This window comes from Magnolia sinica, chromosome 9 (assembly GCF_029962835.1).
Source record: "Magnolia sinica isolate HGM2019 chromosome 9, MsV1, whole genome shotgun sequence".
Taxonomy (NCBI): Eukaryota; Viridiplantae; Streptophyta; class Magnoliopsida; order Magnoliales; family Magnoliaceae; genus Magnolia; species Magnolia sinica.
In genome coordinates this window covers 79,651,523-79,663,185 of record NC_080581.1, presented here as the reverse complement: position 1 = coordinate 79,663,185, position 11,663 = coordinate 79,651,523, and the positions used below count along the sequence as shown (strand labels likewise).

Genomic DNA, 11,663 nt, shown 5'->3' with positions numbered 1-11,663 from the left:
GTTGTAGTTATAGGTTTTGGGATTTGAGAATAGGTTTAGGTTATAGGTTATAGGTTTAGGTTTAGGTTTTGGAAATTCGGGTTCAGGTTCGGGTTTGGGTTATATGTTTGGGTTAAGGTGTAGGTTTTAAGTGAATTAAGTTTAGGTTATAGGTTTAGGTTTAGTTTTAGGTTTAGGTTTAGGCTAAGGGTTTAGGGATTCAGATTTGGGTTTGGGATCGGGTTTAGGTTTAGGTTAGGGAGTTGAGATTAGGATTAAGTGTAAGTTTAGGTTTAGGGATTTGAGATTAGGATTAGGTGTAGGTTTAGGTTTAGGGATTTGAGGATATGTTTAGGTTTTAGGTTTTAGGTTTTAGGTTTAGGTTATAGGTTTAGGTTAAGGTTTAGGTTTAGATTTAGGTTATAGATTTAGGGAATTAAGAATAGGTTAAGGTTTAGGTTTAAGAAATCAGGTTCGGGTTTGGGTTCGGGATTGGGTTTACGTTTGAGTTTTAGGCTTAGGTTTTAGGTTTAGATTATAGTTAGGTTATAGGTTTAGGTTTAAGTTAGGTTATGGGTTAAGGTTTAGGGAATTGCATTTAGGTTATAAGTTATAGGTTATAGGTTAAGGTTTAGGGAATTGAGTTTAGGTTATAGGTTATAGGTTGTAGGTTAAGGTTTAGGGAATTGAGTTTAGGTTATAGGTTAAGTTTTAGGTTTAGGTTAAGGTTATAAGTTTAGGTTAAGGTTATAAGTATAGGTTTAGGTTATAGGTTAAGGTTTAGGTTATAAGTATAGGTTTTGAGATTTGAGAATAAGTTTTGGTTAAGGTTATAAGTTTATGTTAAGGTTATAAGTATAGGTTTACATTTAGGTTTAGGTTTAGGTTATAGGTTTAGGTTTAGGTTAAGGTTTAGGTTATAGGTTTAGGTTAGGATATGGGTTTTTGGTTAAGGTTTAGGTTATAGTTATAGGTTTTGGGATTTGAGAATGGGTTTAGGTTATAAGTATAGGTTTATGTTAGGTTATAGGTTAAGGTTTACAGAATTAAGTTTAGGTTATAGGTTCAGGTTGTAGGTTAGAGGTTTAGGTTATAGGTTTTGAGATTTGAGAATAGGTTTAGGTTATAAGGATAGGTTTAGGTTAGGTTGTAGGTTAAAGTTTAGGGAATAGGTTTTGGAATTTGAGAATAAGTTTAGGTTATAGGTTAAGGGTCTGGTCCCTACAAATACAGATATAAACACGGGCTGCTCCAATTGGCCAGGCCCCTCCAATGCTATCCACAGGAAATTGACAGCTTTATTATAGTCATAACAGTGGTTCCCACCTTCTAGGGACCCTCGCTCAACATCCGGATAGCTCCGACGCACATCCGGGTCTGCTTCATCAATTTTGACCAAATACAGATATAAACACGGCCTGTCTAAATAGCCAGGCCACTCCAATGATGTCCATAGGAAATGAACAGCTTCATCATGGTCATAACAGTGGTTCCCACCTTCCAGGGACCCCCACTCAACATCTGGATAGCTCCGATGCACATCTAGGTTTGCTCCATCAATTTCGAGCAAATACGGATATAAACACGACCTATCCAAATGACCAGGCCACTCCAGTGCTGTCCATAGGAAATGGACAACTTCGTCATAGTCATAACAGTGGTTCCCACCTTCCACGGACCCCCGCTCAACATCCGGATAGCTCCGATGCACATCCGGGTCTGCTCATTTAAATAAAATGGATTATCAAGATCATTTAAATAAAATCATGTTTAATCAACAATCTGACTTGTAGGATTCTATTAGCATTGTTGACGGCACCTCGAACCTTGTTTTAGGGCCTAGGAAGTCAAAATTAGATACATAGAAAAACCAAAGAAATTTAAGAAAGATAGTTAAAGTCTTAACTTTCCATTACAATAATTACCCAAAATCATGTCGTTTTCTCAAGATAGAAGTCCAATTCATCCCAACTTGTGCACCTGTTAGGACAAGCAATTCAAACAACATCCTACAACACATTTAAATGCTAATCAGTCTCACTCCAGTCTTATATATTGAATGCCTAATGTACAGTCTCTTGAATTGGTGTAAATGTTTCCCTATAAGGAGGTGTAATGAATCAAAAAATAAAGAAATTCGACATGTAATTACATACAAGAAAGATAAAGGATATGCGTATTTGGAGTACTGTTATTCTCACCTTGTTGTGAGAGAGTAGGGTTTCATCAAATATATTGATCAACCTATGAAATTTTATGATCATATGAAGCTGAGGCATGCATGCAAATCAAAAAAGGCACTCCATAACCTAAGACAAGCACAACTGCAGGATTAGGTGTAGGTTTAGGTTTAGGGATTTTAGTGTTTCCTTCTTCTTTTCATCAAGCTCTTCAATCACCTTCTTGATTTTTGACTTATCATTGTAAGTAAGAGAAGAATACAATAAAAAACAACTTCAAAGAGAGAGAGAGAGAGAGAGAGAGAGAGAGAGAGATCCTTTACAGGCTGAGAAATACAGCAATATACCTCAATGATGTTTTTCTTGGATAATAGGTCATTGTATTCTGATATGATATTCCCCAATAGATTAGCTAATGCAATGAAAAGTTTGTAATATGAATTTCACTGAAACATGTTATACACAAAGAAGCATTCATCATTTATTTTAATCAACCATGAAAAGTAGCTACAATACAAGCAGATCTATGGATAAACTATCTAAAGATACAAGCAGATTTATTTTCACATTTTTTTTACTGAAATTTCTATCCAAACTGTCCCTAAATCATGTGGTTGGAAAAACTTTTAGGAAACAAGTCATCCATGGGCTTGGCAGATAAACTGTCTGAATCATAGGACTAATGTCTAAAGATATTGTCCTGCAGATTACAATACACATCCAACTCCAGTGGGAGTAAGATACAGAACCAACATCCTTTATATTCTTGCAAGGAACTAGATACCACTATATTTCTATTTCTTTTCAAGTAAAGAACAAAGTTATTATGAGGATTACACATCATCAGAAGAACAAAGTAGTGAAAAACAAACAATATGATGTGCATTAGTCTTGCGAAGTTAACATAACTACTTAACATCATGATCATCATATTAATTAAATTGGAAACTCAAATATAGAGAGGACTACTAAAGGCACTTGTAACCAATCAAAGAAGCAGAAACGCATACCTAATGCAATACTTTTACTTTAAGAAAAAAACCAAATGCCTAAGATGACTTTGTTTTCATACAAGTTTTCATGTCCCTATTAGAAACCTGTTAAATATCTGAGTATGAACTCATGACTCCATTAAGTGGAGTCCTGCAAACCAAGAACCATGGACAAAAATGATTGTCAGCATTTAATCAAGTTGGATGAGATATAAAATACAAAAATAATAAAATATGCCAACAGCACAACTGATAATCATTACCATGACAACCTAAAGAATAGAAAGCATTCCTACATAAGTCATCCTACAAATGCCTCTTTAACAGGAGGTGAGCTATACTCACGTAAGCATGCATGCACAGGTGCACTAAAGCCATTATGTTGTTGATCACCATGAAGGTATTAGTCTAGAAAACTTCTAGGATGTTGTTGGCAACCATGAGGGTCCATTCATGCTTTGGATACCGTTGCACAAGTGCACTAAGGCCATTATTTGTATACCAAAAAAATTGATACTCTGCTTGAGTGGAATGGTTGATGCATAGGCATTAAAAATGCCACCGTGGCACACATGTAACTTAGATTGAACTATCCAAATTATGCCCCCAAATCTAGATAGATATATAAAAAATAATAGTAGTAACTTCATCAATGGGCTACGTACCTATTAGACAAGGTGAGTTAGACTTACCTGAATTTTATGTGCAGTAGAAGCTAGATTGTGGCTTGCACCTGGTAGAAAGCTTTGATCATGCACCCATGTGAACTCCCCAGCGAAACACTGCGGACCTCCTCTCAAGCCTACACAATAAAATAACTTCTTCTACCTTAACTCATATTACAAAGATGGACAAACATAAAATGAAAAAAAAAAAGGAACAAATGAAACAGTTACTTGGTACATATTATACTAATTACAACTTGGACATTTTCCTTGCTCTCATTCCAATTTTCACTTAGCAACTATCCAACATAACTGCCCTATGATCATTGCAGAAACTTTGCTATTTCTTCCACACCTATTTTGAAGTAGTTGTATGAATATCTGAATGTGTTTCCAATGATCTGGTTTTATGGTGCATTTGGCTCGTAACCTTGAGAAATGGAGAAAAATAGTTTGTGATTTTGGAATCTCTGCACTTGGTAGAATTTCCAACAATTGAGAAATGGGGCTCCTATACATGCTGTATTGGACAGAAAGGGCTCTTTCACATCCACATGTGCATTGTTTCACATTTTTAGAAATTCTACAAAAAGTAGAAATACTGATAATCATGAGTTATTTTTCTCATGGTCCTAACCAAACCGTTCGTGTTCCAGACTCCATGGTACCCTGGCCATCATAAGAAGCAATGTTGAATGGGTGATTTCATATAAACAAGAATATTTAATAGCTCATAGTCAAATCAAAGATTCAAAGGTCAGGATTATAAGACCATATCTTCTATACGGTAGCATTATGAACATGAATGGTTCAAATCATTTAAAACAAACTCTGCTTTTACCGACAAAACACCTGCTTAGTTTCTTCCTAGACAAATAAAATTTCAAATTTAGCAAAGTAAAAAATCCAAACATCAGACATCATCTCTTAAACAATGGTGTTTGCTGCATACAAAATTCTTCGCTACAAATCTACATGATACTTCCGAATTGGTCTTGTAATTTCCAAACCTTCTATTTCTCCCTCAAGAGTCACTATCACACCAACATTATATTCGAAATACATGTATACACAAATAAAAACTTCATGAGCATGTGAAACCAATAGAAACTTCATGAGCATTTTCACAAACACATCATGGGCAATGTCATTTTCACAAACACGTCAAGAAAAAGAACAATGGAATTGTAGACATCTATCTTATGGACTATAGACAGTGTATATTGATTATGGATTGTTCGTCAATTCGTCAGAAAATTCATCAATTAGAGATAAGGAAATGGGAAAATTTTCAATAGATTCAGAGGAAACGATGAGAATGGACCTGAAATTCGTGTTCGCCTTTACAGGATCAATCAGAGAGATTGCAAAGGGAAACCCTAAAAATCTCCTGGAACAAGACCTGTCTCCTCTTTTTCTCTGAATTTGTTGGATTTCTCAATTGAAAGCTTGGGGTTTGAGAAACAAAAATTTATACAAAGAGAGAGAGAGAGAGAGAGAGAGAGAGAGAGAGAGAGAGGAGGGGATTAGGGGCAAGTAACAGAACTAAAACTCACTGGATTTCTCTCTGATTCACTGGAAAATGCAAATGAGAAGGGGAGAGAGAGAGAGAGAGAGAGAGAGAGAGAGAGAGAGATGAATTTGGAAGATGATGCTTCGATGGAAGATGACGCTAGATCGACGATGACGCTAGATCGACGATGACACTCGATGGAAGATGATGCTCGATGAAAGAGGGAGAAGAGGCAATGGCGCTCGACGGAAATGGCACTTGAAGATGAATTTGGAAGATGGAAATGGCGCTCGCGGATATCCTCTTTTGGATATGATAAAAACTTGAAATCCGAATTCTGTGAGTTTTCCATTATTTATAACACAAGCTATATTAATAGCCGTACACGCATGGGACCATTTTCTAGATGGTTAAATTATATTATATAATAAAATTATCAATATTCACCATCTACAACTAGACTGATTATTTGGATGGTCTAGATAACTCTAAATCTTTACCAGTATTGTTATGAATGAGTCACCACTATTTTAAATCAAATACAAAACTCACATTCTTTCACTCTCACCTAAAAACGGTACTTGAGTTTTGGATCTGGTATGGCTCTGTGGGCCCCACCATGATGCGTGTCAAACATCTACCCCATCAGTTAGATGCACCATTCCATGGTGGGTCCAGGGATTAAAAATCAAATCAATATGTGACTTTTGTGGGCCACACCACATACAAAAGCTGATAGGGGTTACTCTCCATTAAAACATTCATAATTATTTTTTAAGCCCACAAAGATGTGGTTCACAAATCCAGACCATCCATTATGTGTGTGCCACTTGGATGAGGGGTCATACCAAGTTTCAGACGCATCCAAATTTCAGGTGCGGCCCCACCAAGTGCTTTCATATGTGTTAGGCATGTCTTCACATGATTTTAGATGGTATGGCCCACTGGAGTTCCGTATACGGGTGATTTTTGGGATATCCCATAATTTAAAGGGGACCCATCAAATGCACGGTGTTGATGTTTGACACATGTCATGGTGGCGCCCACCACTACAAGAAAAGGGGGCTTTAGCCTCAGTTCAAAACTGTGGCTAAAAAGGTTAAAAACTGAGACTAAAGCCTTTAGCCTCAGTTTTGCCTCAGTTGTTCAAACCGAGGTTGAAATCCCCGTGGCTTAGCAACCGAGGCTAAAGTAACTTTTATAGCCTCGGTTCTTCAAGTGAGGCTAAAAGAACCTTTTTAGCTTCAGTTTTCTTGAAATGAGGCTAAATCAAAATTTTAATCTCCATTGTTTCCAACTAAAGCTAAATCCAAATTTTAGCCTCAGTTGCCTCCAATTGAAGCTAAATCTATTTTTAACCCCAGTTTTCAACAACCGAGGCTAAAGCCTTTAGCCACGGGAGTTATAGTCTCAATTTAGGTAACTGAGATAAAACTGAGACTAAAGATGGATTTAGCCTTTGTTGGCATCAACTGAAGCTACATTCACTTTTAACTTTAATTCTTAACAACTAAGGCTAAATCATTTATTTTAACCCATTCATAAACATGTGCATAGTCAGTCAGATCCACAACATTAGCTACAATATTGTAATGGGTTTTTCCTCTAAAATAAAACCCAAGAAAACCCCAGAAAGAGTCTTCAATTCTCAGTCAAATAGACTTGGAATCCCAATCCATAAAACATGAAAAAACATAAAGAAAAGAAAAGGAAAGAAGAAAAATAGAGATGGGTTTTTTCCCTTAGTCCAAGAGACTTGAAATCTCAACACAAACAGAGAAACCATGGAAATAAGATGGAAATCTCAACACAATCATGTTGCCTCAAATCTAATATTTTGGCAATGGATCTATGCTCCCTGCAACACCCTTCTGAATCATATAGCCCCAGAAATCAGAATGCCTGCTTTCTCAGGCAATTCAACATCCTCAACTTTACCTTTGATCACCTGTAATATAAAGAACAAAAACCCTCATGAAAATGAGAACAATGTAGCAACCAGGTGAGTTCGGCAAAGAACTCAAAAAATTCAGGTATTAAGTTTAAACTGCAAAATAAAATCGCACCGTAATCCATTCTCTCAATGATGGATTCCCAGCAATAAGCCTGCGTGCATATTCTGCCATTTCAGATGCCTCCACCACATAAACATGTTTAGCACCAGCCTGAACAAAACAAGAGAGATAGAGAGAGAGAGAGAGAGAGATAGAGAGAGAAAACAGACTACCAAAAGAAAAGAAAATACAACAAAAGAGAGAACGAAAAGGAACTATAAGAAACAACAGCTCTACAAAAACCATCCCCTATATAGTAAGACCCCCAACACGACCAGCTCAAGGAGCCCAAACATGATGAGAACCCGAGAGAAAACACCAGCCTCAGTTCCAAACACTTAAACCATTAGGATGTCGACTTAAGAGAAATTAGCATACCATTGCAGAGACAAAGAAGAACTCCAAAAAAAAAAAAAAAATCATTACTATGGAAAAGAAAGGAGAAATTAGAGTCCAAGCCTTATCAACTCGCAGTCACCATATAGCCATGTTTTATAGAATTTAAAATGATCTATTTTACCTCACCAGCATGTCACCATTATCTGGAGCTAGATAAATTGGAGCCTTATGTTCCAAGATACAACTGTTGGCCTACCATGCTCAAACCACAGCTAAAAGAACACATGGATGTATGGCCACTATCACTTAAGACTAGTGTAGAAGTAATGGAGTTCCAGGGGGCCCATAGTGATTCCATTTCCACTCAAAATTCTCTCAAAGAACGAAAAAGTACAGATGTTATAACATAGTGCAATGAGGAAAAAACCATGACCTCAGTATTATGACCGTTGTATCTTTATAACATAATGAACTTCAAGGATCACCGGATCATTGTGCAAGGTATCCCATTCTTGAGCTACGCATAGGAAGTAAATTCATGTCCTGTACCAGGTTAGAAATCTCCCTGTTTAAAAATCCAAGAAATAGTAAGGCTTACCTCAACCGCAAAATTAAAGAAAATCCAATACAGCTTCTTCTCTTTGAGATCCAGTTTATGCATCTAATTTCACAATAAAAGCATTCTACACTTCACAAAAACTCAACACCCATGAAGAAATTGCTTTAAGAAAATAATGACAATAATAATCAAAATACAAACACCATTTCAAAGTAGAAAATAAATAAATGGAGAATGTCATTTGAAAAGACATGAATACATCAGAAATAAAAGTGGAATTGGATCTACTAATTTATCTTTCTTTCAAAATCACATCGTTAATGGATTTGTAGTCCATGCCACTCCTCAGGTGAGTTGATATCTCTAAAAACCTTCAGCCCACATAAAAATGAAAGATGGATCCTTTGTTTGCTTGTTAGAATCTGTCTTGCTGGTCCCTAAATTATAACGTTTCCACTGATTCAGTATGAATTCTGTTTTGCCAATCAAATCTTGCTTTGCTAGACTTGCACAAAATTAGCATCAGGTTTTATTTTCTGACAATTAGCACAGACTTGACATGAATTTTTTGTCACAGTAGCAATCCTCTTATTACAGATTGATGAATGGAAAATGTAGGTGATGGGCAATTCAAAATGAAGTATAAATTGATACCAAAATATTTTTACTTCCAACTTCTACGTTTTTCTTTTTGGTTGTTATTAAAGGGTTACTTCTATATAGTAAATGCTAAAAAAGAACAAATTGAAAAAACAGAAGAAAATCGTCTAATTTGCATAAATAGAAAAGATTGATATTACCTTCCCATGATAATTCCTAAGATTAACATCAACGCCAGCCTCAACCAATTGAGAAACAATCTAAAGGAAAAGGCCAATACAATCAGTTTAGAAAATCTACAAAGGCCCATGAATTTAATAACCAGTCAGGATCAAATGGGAAACAAAAACTAAATGAATCACCTCGTAGTAGCCCTGCGCTGCAGAATAATGGAGAGGAGAATTACGAATGTCGAGAGTTGAGTACCTTGCAAGGCGAGGATTATATTCCAAGAGAGCCTTAGCTTCTTGAAGATCCCCGTCTCTCACAGCGGACACTAGGAACTCCCTCGACACGGAGCATCCAAAGGAATCATCCATCATAGTTAAAAATTCCATTATCTTTAAAACAAAGTAAAATTCCTGAGTTGACTTGGGTGAGTTACGCTTGTCAGCAAGTTTCCAAGAGTCTTGGCTCGAAATCTTCTCTAGCCGAGTTGACTTGGGTGAGTTTTGAGTCAAGCCACCAAGTTTTAGAATTATGGTATGCGCAGTGAGGCTTACTTAATGAATGGTTTAGATGTTCAACATACATAAGAAGAGGTGCTACACTATGGTTGGTAACATTTATAAAAGACTGAATTTTCATTTGCCATAATTTTAAAGCTAAGTGGCTCAACTTGAAACTCACACAACTTGATGTGACCAGGTCTACTCAGTCAAAGCTCTTTTTGTTGCATCAGCTATCCCTTGCTTGAAATACGTTCCAAATTCCAATGACTCATGGTGACCTCACTTTTCTTCTATTGAGAGGGCTAAATTCACAGTCTAAATCCATCCCTGAAAGTTACACAAAAATTCAAAAATGAAAATTAATATAGAATTCAAAGAAGAAAAAAAACACTCGGGAGATTGAATGAACAAATGGCCTGAAAAAAGAAAAAAGGGTTTGGATAACAAATAAAAGAATGAATTCCACTAAACAATATCCAAGTCATCTACTTGTTACTTTTGAGTAGATTGCAAACTAGTGATTCTAATGTTTCATCTGAGACTAATGAGTCTAACGTGTCATATGAGCTTTAGGTTAAGCTTTATTCTGTTCCACTACTTGATAGAAATGCAGAGTCCAAGAATTTTATCATATGAGCTTTATTCACAATTTTATCACAGGCATTATAAGAAAGTCCAAGAATAATGTCTTTGGGCTTCAAATTGACGCTTCCATTATTCCCATTAAGCCCAATTCCATCGCTGCTATCAGCTTCCAAAGTATTGTGATGTCTGTTACTCATAATAGCTCCAGAGTTGTCACTGCTAGCAACTGAAATCTTATCATACGTTAGAATTCAATACTGTTAACTGTCATTGGTCTTTGTCAGATGATTGATGGAAGAAAAACATGCCATCATTAAAAGGCCATGGTGTGGATCCAAAGAGGGTAAGTTTCGCATCGGCATACCTTTGAGTATGAAGGTTTCCTTTGAGATGATTGAGCAGCGTGGTTTCACCGTAACAGGGGGAGAGACACAACGTGCAAAAGAAGGTGAACCGTTTCCCATTTTCCCTTAGCTCGACGTATGGATGCCCCTGATTCCGGATACCACGGAGCGTCACCTTGGCCATCTCTTCTTCCAGACTGCAACTGCCTGCCTTTCTCAACAACAATTCACTTCCTACCGCCATTAAAACCTTTCCAACATATGTCCTTCAACTATCATTCAAGTAATATAAATCTTGAAACCTACTTTTTGCGAGAAAAGCCTTCTGTGAACCATATAAAACTTAAAAAGGCCTAGTTCCAGAAATCTGCAGCTTACAAAACTGCTTAATTCAATTTCCTAATCACCTCGGGAAATAGGAAAGACCGAAACCCAAACAGAAACCCCTTTTCACTACAACATATCAACCCAAAGCACCAAATTCCGCCAAAAGAACCATTAGATAAACCTAATTCCACAAATTTTTCATATAAACCGCTCGATGGAGACTATATTGATGGAAATAACCCCAGAAATCGTTCAAAATTCCAACAAACCCTTCTCATCCACCACACAAAACCCAGAAACCACAATTTTTTGAAAAAAAAAAGGAAATCTTAGAAAACCCTAATTGTGCCAATCTGCCCTCAATTATGCAAATAACAAGAATACTTGAAACCCTTCAAAACCCACAGAAGCTCACAACGAACCCTAGAAACCGCCATATCATTCAAAACAAAAACACCACAGAAAACCCATATTCTATGAATCTGCCCTAAGAATACACAAATTACAACAGAAAGAACCCCGGAATCTGTTACAAATCGAGAAATTAAAAACTTGAAAATCACTGAATCTGCTAAAATAACCTTCAGAAAGCCTGAAATTAACAATTCCGCAGCGTACTCGTACAGAAAATCATCGAAAAGCATGGTATTGTCTGTCTCTGGCTTTAAACATGCCTCAATTGCAGGAAAATGTAAGATTTGAGAAGAAATCTGACATTTCCATGGCCATATCCACTCGGATGTATAGATAGAGAGAGATGCTTCCGACTAAAACGAAATTGAAACGTCTCCCAAGGGCAGAAACCCTAATCTTCCTCGGCATACGGCATAAAAGAAGAAGAAAAAAAAAAACCCA

At 36.6% G+C, this 11,663-nt stretch overlaps 2 long non-coding RNA genes across 2 annotated transcripts; one reads left to right on the top strand and one right to left on the bottom strand.

The window, feature by feature from the left end:
• Window positions 1-6,964: 6,964 nt before the first annotated feature.
• LOC131256504 (uncharacterized) lies at window positions 6,965-7,669 on the bottom strand. The gene is made up of 2 exons (XR_009176852.1): window positions 7,396-7,669; window positions 6,965-7,277 (listed from the first exon to the last, which is right to left on the bottom strand). It is a non-coding gene; the product is annotated as an uncharacterized LOC131256504 (long non-coding RNA).
• A 2,486-nt stretch (window positions 7,670-10,155) lies between these two features.
• On the top strand, window positions 10,156-11,359 carry LOC131255804 (uncharacterized). The gene is made up of 2 exons (XR_009176445.1): window positions 10,156-10,585; window positions 11,132-11,359. It is a non-coding gene; the product is annotated as an uncharacterized LOC131255804 (long non-coding RNA).
• Window positions 11,360-11,663: the final 304 nt, after the last annotated feature.